Below are 14,071 nucleotides of genomic sequence, written 5' to 3'. Positions count from 1 at the left end.
CATGATTCCCAAAGCCCTTCCCAGTTCTCTACTCTCTCTCTCTCTCTCTCTTTCCTTTGTACACCAATAAACACGCGCGCAGTCATCCCTCCCATCGCCAAGACTACAAAAGGAGCTACCTCTGGCGCGATTTATTTATTGATGTTTTTTCCCCTTAAGACACAATGGGAATGGTAGAATAAAAGAAGTGGTGAATAATTCAAGGAGAGGGGAGTGGACTCATTAAGACATCCGTGAGGGTTGGAGAAAGAGAGGAGAGGTGGATGGAGGGAGGGAAGGACGGAGGAAGGAAAAATGACAAAGAGAAAGAAGGGCAACACCGGCGGGAGATCAAAGTCAGCAACAAAAAGTCTAAAAAATTAATAGAAAGTGCAAACAAAGAGAGAGAGAGGATGGAAATAACAAATAGAAAGGCGTGAAATATGATTTTTAAAAAGATGGGTAAAAAAAAGTGTGAAGTGAAAAGAGAGAGATATGGTTATGGGATCACTGACCAGTAAAAGCTCTGTAACGATCAAAAACAGGGGTGTTACCCTAATGTAATAGTGTATCAGATTCCCTGTGTGTGTGTGTGTGTGTTTGTGTGCATGCGAGTCCATGTGTTACTGTGTGTATCAGTAAAGATCAGACCGTGTGTCAGCAGGTCAGCTAATCTCTCTTGTCAGCTAATGGAGCCAGTCCGGCAGACGGAGTGCAGCTCTCTCTGCTTTTAGCACGTTAGCCGCTGCTCACTTAAGCCCATAACTGATAAGGTAATTTGCTTATGACTTCAGTCGGTTGGGCACACGAAATGAAGATGCATGGCATAAATGAAAAGGAAAAAAAAACAAAAAGGATGGAGCATAATAGCAGTTTTGTGTGTTTATATTTGTAAAATTCTAGATTTTTTGTTTGGGGAAGTTAAATAGGTCCAACATGCGCTTTGTGCTGTAATATTGAATCTCTATTTCAATTTCCTTTCAATTCACCTGTAATCTAAATGCAGTAAATATGGCAAAAGAGCACACTATCCTGGCTCATTGGCAAAATAAATAACAATGGAAAAAATCTAATATTTTCTGTACACTAAATGAGAAACGTATCTGTATGTACACACTGTATGCACACACACACACTAACACAAAGCTAAACTCTCTTTGCACTGCTGCGCTCCTGCCTGTGAGCGTCATTTGCTTCATTAGCAGCAGCATCAGTCAGATTCTGCGGCTACAGCACAAAGCGCGCTAATTACGGACACACCCTTAGTGTCATGCAGAAGATATAGGATGTGATGCATAGAAACGCCCCTATGCACACTATGCATCCTTGCAGGAGCATTGTTATGCGCTCTGTGTACAGTAGGAACATGCGATGACGAACACATGCAGCTTATGAAGGTACTTTTGTGCGGCAGAATGGTTTTGTGTCCATACAGTACAGAGTTAATGGCGTTTGGCCGAATAAAGCAGGGCAATCATGACATCATGAAATTACGTGGAAGAGCTATTAGGAGTGACCTTCTCTCTTTCCCCTCCCTGCTTCCTCTCTGTCTCCTGCTTCATCTTACAGCCCCTGGTTTCTCTCTCTCTCTCTCTTTATCTCTCTTAGTCAGCCTCTCCCATTTTCTCCTGTTCTTCTGGAGCCAACAGCCTCACTTGTGAGGTTTTTTTTTTTCTTATTTTGACATGTATTTTGACCTTCACTTACACTTTCAGTTTGTTTGGTTTTTTTACCTTTATGACGACAGACACTGGGAAGTGAAGCTCAGTGAAAGTGAATGTTTTCATGCAGCCATTCATCTCTCAGTAAGACAGAATAGAGAGAGATCAGATGGGTGAAAAGGAAATTTTTATGTGCGTGTGTGTGTGTGTGTGTGTGTGTGTGTGCGTGTGTGCTAGCACAGCCCTTGGGGGTCAAAATGGAGCCAGCCTGGCCAGCAGAAAAAAGCTGACATCAGTATAGTGTGTGTCAGAGTTAGCCCTGAAACCAGATGCAGCTGCTTAACACTGTTGGAGATAACAAATCAGTTACAACAACACAAACACTATGCAACAACACAACAAGGAAATCAGCCACTGAAAAAGATGCTTGAATATCTATACTAATGCATATATATATATAGCCTATAACGGCACAAAACATGAGCATTACATGACTTTATGGTGTTTTTTTCATACAGGTAGCCTTGCAGTTTAAAGCAGAAAAAGCCTTGAAGAGAAAGTTTCTCATGAGCCTCAGGTTTGGATGTATATATACACTGTGTTTGTGTCTGGGTTGCATCAAGTATGCAGGTGGCGGCAGGTCTGTGTTGGCTGCTGCAGGTAGTAATGTCTGAGGAAGGGTTGTGCAGTCTGTCATTCAGCAGACAGAGAGGAGGAGGAGGGAGTGGTCCCTCGGGTCAGGTGATAAGTGGCCCATATAGCACTGGAGGACACAGCTGCCGGCAGCTCGTGTGACACGCAAGGACACGTGGCCACCTCCTCAGGGAGAGCTGGCACGCCACACCCTGAGGAGAGGGGCGGAGTGTGTATACGTGACCTACGACCTCCATCACAACAGGTTAGATACTATTTGGGATACTTAAGTCACAAAGAAGAACACAGAGATATCACATCTCAAATTTGCCTAATGGGAAACTGTGACATGTCTTTGTTTTTCCAAGAAATGTTCGTGTCTTGTTTTCCAGGTTGTTAAACACTGGTGCTTTTTTTCTTATTATTTTTAAAAAAGGTCATTTTTGCCCCTAAGCTTCCTTACAGACAGCTTATTGCTAAAATTTAGACTTAGAAACATTTGTCAAGGTCTCTTTAGGTTGGATGTAATCCTGTCTTTCCACCACTTCAGGGAAATGAGCTGCAGGCAAGGCAAGGTCACACATAGTGCTTTGCTAACACATTTGCATGGAAGGGCCCCAGAGGCTCAACAACTGTGGGAAAGTGGCTGGATTTTCTTTTTAGCCTAATACTGGGCTTGTGGCAACATGAGGGAGTCACACATGAAATTAAACATAGTACATGAATGAAAACATACAGACACATTTGCACCGATGCACATACAGTACAAACACATACCGACACTACCAGTGTTGTTTCATTAATCAAAGCAAACAACTGCAAATTTTTTAAAAAAAACAAAAAAACCCCAAAGCAGCTCTTGGAATAGCGCGAGCTTAACCAATCAGATGTTACAAGTTAACCAACTTGCTGTTTTGGCAAAACAGCTGACAGGACCTGGTGATTCGCATCTTTAAAATGATTAACCGGCTCAGACAACAGCTTCTTGGCAATCCCATTAACTTTGTTAGAAGTTGCAAAAGCAGCACTTCCCCTTAAGTGCTCCTCATGTAATCAAATACAATGTCTTCTGGGGATGAGACAGGAGAGGTAATGCCCTTCAACAGCTAGTAAATGCCTAAGAAAGAAAGAGTGAAGAGTTTGTGCAGGTTTATGTATCAGTCTAGTCTCCTAAATACAGGTTGAAATTTTAAAAAAACAATCACAACCTCATAAACTGTGGAACAATGTATCTCATATAACTTCACCTTCCAGCACTCTCAATCTTCTGTCAGGAAACAACTAAACCGACATTTCTTGTTATCTGAGTGCAAACATTCTGACTGAACAATTTTATCGATTTCTTTGTTGTCTAACAGGGAGATCAGTGTTTTTTTCTCAGCTGTGTTTGCTGTATTTTAGACTTTCTGAACTTCTAACGTCAGTAAAATCCACGTGATTCAAGTCAAAGTGAGTTCATTTGTAATATAAAATTCTGCATTTTCATCCTAGTTAATTTCTATTCTCTATGAACAGGCTCTCTCCTAATAGGTCACAGTAGTAAATGAGGTCATATAAATTCATATAAACATACATCCTAGAGATTCTGATGCAAGTAAATGATAAATTTTACATTTATTTCAGAAGTAACTGCAGTTTGGAGATGTGCTTATAACTGCAGTTTTATTCTGTATGTGTTTTGTTTTTTTGTTGTTGTTTTTTTTTTAAAAAACCTATAAACTAACACAGATTATTAATATATAAGTGTGTGCACTGGCTCAGAAAACCACACACCACCGGAGCTGCTGCTTGTCTCTACATCAGCTTGTTTCTGTCTCTCTCATCTCTCTGCGTCATCAACACACACGGAAAACAGCAAAGCTCAGATATGTGAACACTCACACACACAGCTGCTCAAACCTGCACACACACACACACGTGCACATGTGCAACAGACTGAAGGTTGATTAGGGTAATTGTCTGGCAAGACGAGTCAGTTTAAGGGGATTTGCCTACCATTCAAATAGGGCTGAGTGAGGGTAAAATACAGCAGAGCGAGATGGGAAACACAGTTTGCATGGTGATATGGCTACTGGGCTTGATGCATGGCCTCAGCTTATTGTGTGTGTGTGTGTGTGTGTGTGTGATTGTGTGAACAAGTGTTTACTTAATAGTTGACAGGTCAGTATTGTTATGCATGACTCATTTTGTTTGTTGTAGTATGTGCCTGTGTGTAAATGTGTATGTGCATGTGTATGTTTGTGTGTGTGTGTGGGTGCAGTGTCTAGGGCTAGGTGTCAATACCCCTGCCTCCCTCCTCACCCTGCTATCACCATGACAACCTCCTGACTCCAGCTCAGCCGCACACAGCAAATATTTCTCTCCCTTCCCCCTCCCACATGTTCATCCTCCTCACCCCATCCCCCCACACACCCTCTCTCTCTCTCTCTCTCTCTCTCTCTCTCTCTCTCTCTCTCTCTCTCTCTCTCTCTCTCTCTCCCTCTCTCTTCTTCTCTGGCTCTGTCATCTATCTGCACTTTATACTTTCCACCTTCATCTCCTGTCTCCTGTGTCTCCATACTTTTGCTCTTTCCCCATCTCTGGCTTTCTCCATCTCCCCTGTTATGTCTACATGCTACCCGTACTTGAAAGAGTTCCTCCTCCCTGACTGTCGTCTTTGCCGAAAGTGTCTCTCTTATTTGCGCTCCTCTCTTTCTCTTTAACTTTTGTTCTTTATTCTCTGCTCCCTGCTGATTGCCTCTCACTCCGTATATCAGTATGAAACTCCCTTTTTTCTCCCCCTGAACTCATTTACCCCACCCCTCCTGCCCTTTCTTCTTCTACTTCCCCATAGAAAGTAGCTTATGGAACACTGTCTTCCAGCTGTCCTGCACTACATCTTCATTACAGCCGCCCAGCCTTGATCATACACAATGCAATTACAGGTAGCGTTCTATCAACCTCTACCTCCAACTCTTATCAAGCCTGGGAGAGACGGTCCTGTCTGAGGGGAAATTTACAGGCTGGCACAGCATCAATACGATCCCTCGACCCTAAGTGGCTGACTAACTCCCATCGCATCTGTTATCATTATCATCAGTAAACCATTTCTGCTCTGTAACTAAATCCAATCATTACCAATGGAGTCCGCAGCGGAGATCTATTTGAGGCGGAGCGGCTTGTGCTCTCCAACAGAGGGCCAGGCTCCATCAAAGGCTGCAGTGTTATCTGAGGCACGCAGCCCCGTCTCTGCTGCAGACCCCTGTCTCTGCAAATCCCCCTCCCCACGTCTCTACACAGCTCCGGCCCCTCTACGCACCAGTGTGTAGTGGTGCAAAGAGATCAAGGACGTGACATTTTCCGGAACGCATAACAATTTTCAGCAAGGCGCAATATGAAAGAGAGTAAACAGACAACCTGTTCCGTCTCGCCTGTGTTTGCATCAGTCTGCTGGTGTGTATTTGTGTGCGTCATCTCCCGTCAGACAGTGAAAGGGAGTGACAAGTATGTCTGGCTTAATATTATCTTTTCCAGGAGGCAGACAGAGTGAATATAAGTGAGGATGCTGTTTCATCTCTTTTCTATTTATATTGTTGTGCAGAGTTTCACTATTTCCACTACTTCCTCGCTCCTTTCCTCCTGCATCATCTTTTCTCCCCCAAACCCCTCCTTTTCCTTCTGGGGTATTGCCTCCCGTACACCGAAGGCCCAGCTGTGGCCACAGTTCCACCGCAGTCTCTCATCTCTCTTTCCCTCCCGTTTTGCTTCAGTTATGAGAGATGACAGAAACGGTTCGGCCCCAATTCCAGCGAGAGAGAGGGAGGTGGGGGGGGGGGGGGGGGGGGGGGGGGTACAGATAGAAACACATAGAGAGGCCACAGGGATACAGGGGAAGCTGTGGTGACCTTTCCCTGCGGCTAAAGAACCAGTTGATGAGCTTTTCATAGAGAGTTAGGCCAACAAGGTCTGACAATCCACGTCTATACTGTACACACACACAAAACAAAGACGCCTGTGGCCAGCTGTTTGATACTGATAGTCAAATACATGAGCAACATATTGCACACAGACACCTTCTCATGGAGAAAATAGACCTGTGGCGATATTCTAGTCCACTAATCCAGTGCTATAGTGGCAGATACCTAAGTTATCTTTATCCCATGATAGCATGACTTTAAACATGCTGACGATGCTGGTTCCTATATAGGACATCGACACAGCACGTCAGCAACTCCTGCCAACTAGCACAAGCCAAAACAAACGCACTTTTTGCATGACAAGTTTTTCAAACACCTCAGAGACTGTTTTCTTTTATTCAAACTGAAAGGAGGAACCAGCTTTTTTGACACTTGTGAAGGCAGACGGGCCCCGCAGGCGGGCTGAGGGGCCGAGAAACACAGGGAACAGTGTGTTTGACGGCTGCACGGCTATAATAACAGTCCTGTCATCTAGCATTTACTGTTGGCTTGTTGTCCCCCTCTGAACCACAGGCTGGTCAAAACAGCGTTCACTACACAATCATAAATAAAACACAAAGTGTCTGGACCACTGGAATGAGGAGAGAGGGGAGAAGAGGAAAGACAAAAGGCGGGGGGGATGGGGGGAAATGAGTTATGAGAAAGTATAAAGATGGATGATATATGAACTCATCCCAGCACTCAAGACATGCAGGTTTAATCCTGTCAGTTCAGTCTTAAGGCAGTTCTACCATTTGTGTTTGGTGTTATGTTCCTCTTATGTAATTAGTGTCACAGCCTGAGAAGAGGTGAGCATGTGTGTGTGTGTGTGTGTGTGTGTGTGTGTATGTGTGTGTGTGTGTGTGGGTGTGGGTGTGGGTGTGGGTGTGGGTACACGTGTGTGTGAGCTTGGCAGGTGTGCATCTGCCTCTGCACACACTGACATTTTAATCGCTACAGGATGTCTGTTGTCCTTTACCCTCCCACCTCTCTCGGATCCCTGTATCTTTCCCTCTACATCTTTCCCACATTGTCCTCCCATCTTAAATTCCACCCTCTCACACTTCCAGCCTGTCGCCCTGAGCAGGATCACACTTTAATGGTACAATCAACATTATTAAAAGGTTATTAAAAGGTTCTTTCTCTCCCAGCATTCCACATTTTCTCTCCTGCTTCCCCGGGCCACACCCAACCATGCGAGGCCTGGAGGATGAGCTCTTTACCTGTGTACAATTACCTCGTTAAGCTCATTAACAATGCCCAGACCTTCTGTCTACTCTCTCTAGCCTGTCTCTTTATCTCCATGTGGCTTGTTTTCTGCTCTTATCTCTCTTCATCTCGATGTGACATCCCTGAATAAATCTATTTTTCCCTCTTGTTGCTCCTGTGTTTTGTCTCGCAGAGTGCACCTTTTATCTTTTCTTCATATTAACAGGAAGCCTCACCCCATGTCTCCTTATCGCTTCCTGCTACATCAGTCAATCTTCTCTTCAGCTGAGATTTCAACAAATGATTGACGAAAATCGCTACACCAAAGTGCGCCCCTGCAAGTATGGCCACAAGAACACAATTGCTCAATTCTTCACGCTGTGCAACAGAGCATGATGGCTGATGTAAACAGACAGTTTTCTAGCTAAATATAGACTCCCATTATTGCAGCTTGGGCCCTATGCGAGGCTCTCTGTAGCGCCATGCCCAATTACCCCTGATCAATTCAGAGAGCAAACTCAAACAACTCCAACACCGGCTTGATTTAAAAAAACATTCACAAGAGGCTAACGAGAAGAGATTCATAGACAACATCCACCTCAGGTGAGCAGCAGGCTCGCATGGCCTAATTTATTCAGGCTATGAGCAGATAAGGATGGATGAATAAAGGGATGTAGGTCATAAATGGTGAAGAAAACAAGAGAATAAGTTATGTAAAACCTTACTTCACCGTGTAAAGTCTCCCTGACATGCAAATGACTTGCAACTTGGATGTACTTAGATGTAATGAGATGGAGGGTGTGGTTATTTTTTCCAATCCAGTAATGATGAACAAAAGACGGTGCAGGCTGTGCAACTAAATGTGACATCACAGGTAAAATACACTACTTGCAATGCCAATAATGGTGACTGTGATGATGTTCATGAGAAATCTGTAGGCCATAATAACGTTTGAGCATGTGGTGTTACATCACCGTTGGCTATTTTAATGTTTCAGCATCAATTGATGGATTCATAATCATTTACATTTCAAAATCCATTGAATAATGTGGAAAAATGCATAGATTTGAAGCCAATTAAATCTCATAGATGTTAAAAATTTTGTTGACACCATGTTTTCTCATATGTATTCTTAAAGAGGAGGCTAGCCAGTCAGAACGGAAAGAAGACAGCGAACACGACTGTTGTTACTCATGAAAACAAATTTAAAGAGCATCTGTCTCCACTGTTGTCTCTGACATTTCTTTACTCCTTGACATTTTCTGTTTCTCTCTCTGTACTTGAATCCCGCTGCTCATAATCAATGTTCTTCCTCTGTAGCTCTTTTATTACGACCCTCCCTCTTCGTCTCCGTGCCTCTTGTCTGACATTACCCGGTTTTAACCTTGCGTGCCCCTCATCTGCTCTCCTCCAGCCAGCGCCTGCTCGCATGCGGTGGGCGTAGTGTGTAATAGGATGGCACAGTAGGTGAGATTAAATTAGGCCAGTGTATGGGGATTACAACCCACTCAAAACCTGATCCCCTCCCACTCTCTGTAATCCAACCCTAATGAATATATCATGCTTACGCAGCAGATAAAGCACCTGCGAGGAACTACAGTCACAACACAACTGAGACATCAAGAGGAGACAAATACAAACACCCTGTTTACTTAATAACACCCGCCGTACTTGAGGATGTTGCGTCGGTTCCAGTGTGTATGGATGCTCGTGTTTCATGACCCGTCTATTTCAGTTATGGTTAATTCAAATGAAGTGTAGGTATAGAGAGGGGGAGAGCCAAGTGAAACAAAATCAATACACTTAAATGTAAACACTTTAAATAAATAAGCCTTTAGATGAACACTGCCAAACCACACGTGTGAGAAAATGATGCCTGCCACTGAGTCAGTGTCAATCAGTCACCTTCAATTCAGCATATTTACTCTAATGAGTCTAACACTCAGCACATTGCTCATTTTCTAACTAGCCTGTGTGTATTTCTATGTATTCTTCTCATCTTTTTAGTGACACAGCACACACAAGACATACAGCCATCACTGTCTAATACTTCCAGTGCAGCAGTCAAGGCTGTAAAACTGACCTGTGACTAAGCACTGCGACTCTATTGACAATGAGAGTGTGCAAAAATGGAAGTCAAAAAGTTTGGGAGAAAGAAAAGTTAGCTAAAGGATGAAAGTCATACCAAGGAGACGACTTCAGAGGGGGGAAAAAAACACAAAAAACACAGAACCCAGATGAAAAAAATTCAACAGAATTTGAAAAATCCTGTCAGAAGGCTTTGCAGAACAGTATGATGCAACTTAAAGCAAAGCATCAGTGCTGAGATAGCCCAAAGTAGTGGCATGCCTCCGAGTTTCATTAAAAATGCAGCCGGCCTCTCAGCAACAAATCAATAAATTAGTAAACCAATGCTGTCATGTCCCCTTAATAAACAGCCTGTGCAATCAAAGCCAGACTGAGACAATGAAACATGACTCCCCAAAGTATCACAATATGGTCGTTTGTATCGGAGATATTGTCCTTCACAAATAACAACATTAGCTCATAGTAGACTGAGCCAAATTTATTTATAGGTTGTCCAAAAACTCCTGAAAGCAGCATAATGGCAGATATAAGACAGCGCTGTTTGACCTTTGACTAATTACATCTGTAATCCTGCCATCCTTAGTTGTTTTACCCGCAGCAAAAAGTGGTAGCTCAATAGTTTGTTTCTTGGACCAAGTTTCCTTCCATATTAATAGAAAATACACGTATAAAACAATCCAACAAACACATATTTTGCCTGCTGAAACACTGAAAAGTTCAAAGCTTGCTAGCTAGTTATGTTAGTTCAGAGTAGCTAGTATCTCATCATGTAGCAAACACATAAACTAACTTTATAGTTAGTGTTATATTATAATTTATAATTGTATGTATGTATCATGAAGGCACTCTCACCATGAGACTCCTGAGCAGCGGTCTAGGGGGCGGGTCGTTCAAACACCGCTGCTGAAGTCCAGTTCGGTTGTGGCCAATTATCAAGTTTGTAGTAGAGCATGCCGGTCATGAACTTGACAAGGATGATTAAATATACAGGTTTTTCATGTTTCCACTCTGTTTTATTTAGTAAGAAAAATGTGCCTGGTCTATATTTCTGCCATTTGAAAAATAAACTACACTGCATAGCAGGTCTAATCACTTATTAGACATCCCAACAAACAATGACGAATCGTACAGTTCCGGGAAACCGGAGACTGCAATGATCAATTTGTCTTGCATTGTTAATATGAAATGAAACAGATGTTTGCTGACTGTTGCTCAAATCCCGATCTGCTGTCGGTTTCTGCTTCAGCCGCTAATTTGCATAAAGTTAAACTCTGCTCAACTTCAGCTCGTCGCTATTGTCGCTGACATCGCGCTGCTCGCTGTTGCCAAGACGTCTGAAGTATTTCGTTGCCACTTTTCATTGAAAATTTATGACTGCATAAAATATACAGTAATACACTGTATTTAGCTAATTATTTCCAGTTTACTAGCTAGCGTTATATCTTATGTTAGCTAGCTAATTAGGAAATGTAACGTTAATTGATAATACAATTTTGTGATACTACTACTAATGATAATAATAATGATAATAATAATAACAACACAATTCCTTTTGGTTAAATTAGTGTCTAATTTATTTTTACACAGTAGTCATTAAATGTACAGACTTACTGGCTGTAGCTAACAGTGTGGCAATGAGACATTTGACGTTATTTATTAAAAATAAAGGGAAATAACTCAGTAATGTAGTTAATTCATTCATGATGGCATCTTACTGGCCATTGTTACAAAAGTGACTCATACACGCACACAAATGCAGATAGAAACGTCTTTGACAATCAGCAGAATACTTCACAGACAGATGCATAGAGTTGGGAAACACACTGAACAGAGAGTCAATTCAGTATAATTATAGTTGCTGATGTGGACAATAAAGCTCCTTTCATAGAGCTGACATGGATGCGCTGTTAGTGACACTAAAGGGGAATTCTCTGTTTCAGAGACAAAGACATAATTTTGTCAGAGGGACAGAAGCAAAACACGAGGAGGGCATCAAGGTCGGGAAATGAGTTTTATATCTCCCTTTATCCATATTCAGTCTTGTGTGTATCTTTATTGCTTTGCTGCTTTCCATGCTTTAAAATATGGGCACTGAAGAAATTTAATTCACAGAATTAGAAAATGTTTGCACAATAATAATGAATTTAAGTAAGAAAGAATATGTGTTTTTAAGAGTTTCCTTCATTTAAAGATATTTTTCTACAATATTTAGTGAGTCTCAATTACGTTATTGGTTTGACAGTAATTAATTTCTCTCCTAGTTTCAAGTAATAACCACTATGGGGTTCCATTTTAGTCATTTTAACTGCCAATATCATATTTGTTACCCAAGGGAATCCGACAATTTCTCCTCTTTCATACCATCACTTCTGAAAGCTGTAATAAGGTAATTCACTCTGCCAAATTAAATTCATTTCCATACATGACGCCTCTATTTGTGCCCTAGTCTCCATCGCAGGTTCAATTGTATAATTGGGTTGGATTTATGAGCCTTTGTCTGAGAGCCTCTTTCTGGGAAGGCCAATAAGAGCATCAGTCATTATTTTGATTGAGACCCTGGTGCAGGCTTCTCTGTCCACCACTGTATGAATACTGATATGACAAGTGAAACTAAAGAACTGCACAGCGGGAAGAGTAAGGGAAAGAAAGAGGGAGACATGAGACAAGCGGCAGTAAAGGAAGAATGGATTACTTAGGTTGGCAGGTTTGCTCCTCATGTTTAAGAAGAGAGAACAGGACTCTTAAGTGATGAATGGAACAAGATTGTTCGGAGAAATTGCCGTGACAATCCTCATCCACTTTGTCTCCCAACAGCTTTTATCTCCATACCACCCTGCTGGCTTTTAAATCAATCCTTTCCATCTTTAGGTGTTCCTCTCTTCCTGCCTCAACTCACCTCTGCAAATATCATTCTCCCCTTTTTGCTGGCCTCCTTCCCTCCTTCCTTACTTCTCTATAATCATTTACCCATGGCTGGCCTGTCAATCCATCTGACCCTTAGCTCCCTAAATCACCACAATGTATTCTCCACCAAACACTGACAGCATGTCTACACGATCCCCCACTTGACACCCAGTGGGCTGACTCCCATCTGCACAGTCTAAATCAAACAGCCTCCAAGCTGCAGCTGGGGAGGGAGGGAAAAAAAAACTGACTCTCCATCTTGACAGCATCCTGAAGGTACACATGTAATTGCGCGCGCACACGTGCACGGCATCGAAAAGACGCATGCACAGCGGAAGATAACTCAAGGGAGTTCGCTCATGAGCCTTTGAATCTGCGCTTGTGAGTTTGTAACTTTTACAACTATTATTCTCAAAGGAGGATAAAAAGGAAAGTAGAGATGAAACAGTCATTGTTGACACTTCAGTCTGAGAGATGGCTCTCTCTCTTAACCCTTGTTTTACCCCGTTGCTGCTTTAATGGCTGGATCCCCAGAAAGTGGCGGTTGCGGTCTTTGATCAGTAGCAGACGCTTAAGTAATCAGGCCAGGGAGGCAACATTAGAGAATCTTTAATTTGGTGCACTGCAACAGGAGCTCTGCAGTGTGTATTTGCAGAGCGTTTGTGTGTGTGTGTTGCAGAAGCTGAGCCTGTACAGATGTGTATGCATGTGTGTGTGCTCACATATCCATGTTTGTTGTTGAGCAGGATGACTGGCAAAGGTGTCCTGAGGCTATAGAAGGTGGCTGAGGAGCAAAGTGCTACTGACTGCAGCGCTGCTCTTCCCTGGAGTTGCTCCTAACTGGCAGATTGAGAGCAGATCAGCCTTCTCCTCCTACACAACACCAGCTCTCCACTTCAACTGTAGGACTAAAGGCATTTGGAAACAGGCCAGTCTCTGCCTGACATTATCATCCCATAAAAATTAATTCAGCAAACGCATAAACATCTAGCGATACATTTCCTCTTACTTTTAATCATAATCTTCTTCAATCATAATCAAGAGTAATTATCTGAGTAGAATGTTTAGAAATCCTCCTCTTAATCTTTTCGCCTTTCATTTTATGGTTCCTTCCTTTTCTGAGGCCCATCCTCCCTTATGACCTTGCCCTTTTCTTTATCCTAGTTGATCCCTCCTTCTCTCTCTCTACTCCCTTCAATACCTATAGCATGCATTAAAGGATGCAAAGTGCTTTGCCTTTCAAAAGGAAGTCCACCCCCTTATTCTCATCCTTTATCTTTTTTTATGTTGCTTACACCATCCTCCTCTGCCTTTCCTCTCTCTTTTCATTGCAGATACCTGTCTTCCTGTCCCCTTCTCTCTCCTCACATAAATCCCTGTTTCCATCCATCTCTTTGATGGAACAGCTCAATTAACCAGCCAGCGTCAGAGGGGAGATTACATTCTGCACCATACTGTAGCGAGGGTAATCATACACTCCGAGTCTCGCCAGCTACTCCGACAACAACATCCCTGCTACACCAACAGCTCCTAGTGCCGTCTAGAGATTCGGCTGCCACTACCATACAAACCTCACTGCATTAAGTAGTATGATAATGTGACCAGCAGTGGGTCTCTGGAGCATTGCTGCCACTGAGAGCACACACACACACAAACACACGC

General features: G+C 42.7%; 1 protein-coding gene across 5 annotated transcripts in view; it reads right to left on the bottom strand.

Moving 5' to 3' along the window:
* The window catches only part of l1cama (L1 cell adhesion molecule, paralog a), a 45,465-nt gene that overhangs the window by 29,332 nt on the left and 2,062 nt on the right, over positions 1–14,071 (bottom strand). The window contains exon 1 of one of the 5 annotated variants that reach the window (XM_044352065.1): positions 10,358–10,608. The exons of the other annotated variants lie outside the window; for them this stretch is intronic. The gene's annotated coding sequence lies outside the window, so the exon portion shown is untranslated. Of the gene's footprint in view, positions 1–10,357; positions 10,609–14,071 lie in introns of those variants that run through there. 5 annotated transcript variants of the gene reach the window in all.

This window comes from Thunnus albacares, chromosome 5, assembly GCF_914725855.1.
Source record: "Thunnus albacares chromosome 5, fThuAlb1.1, whole genome shotgun sequence".
NCBI lineage: Eukaryota > Metazoa > Chordata > Actinopteri > Scombriformes > Scombridae > Thunnus > Thunnus albacares.
Note: the sequence above shows the minus strand (reverse complement) of the source record. Positions and strands in the feature narration are given on the sequence as shown.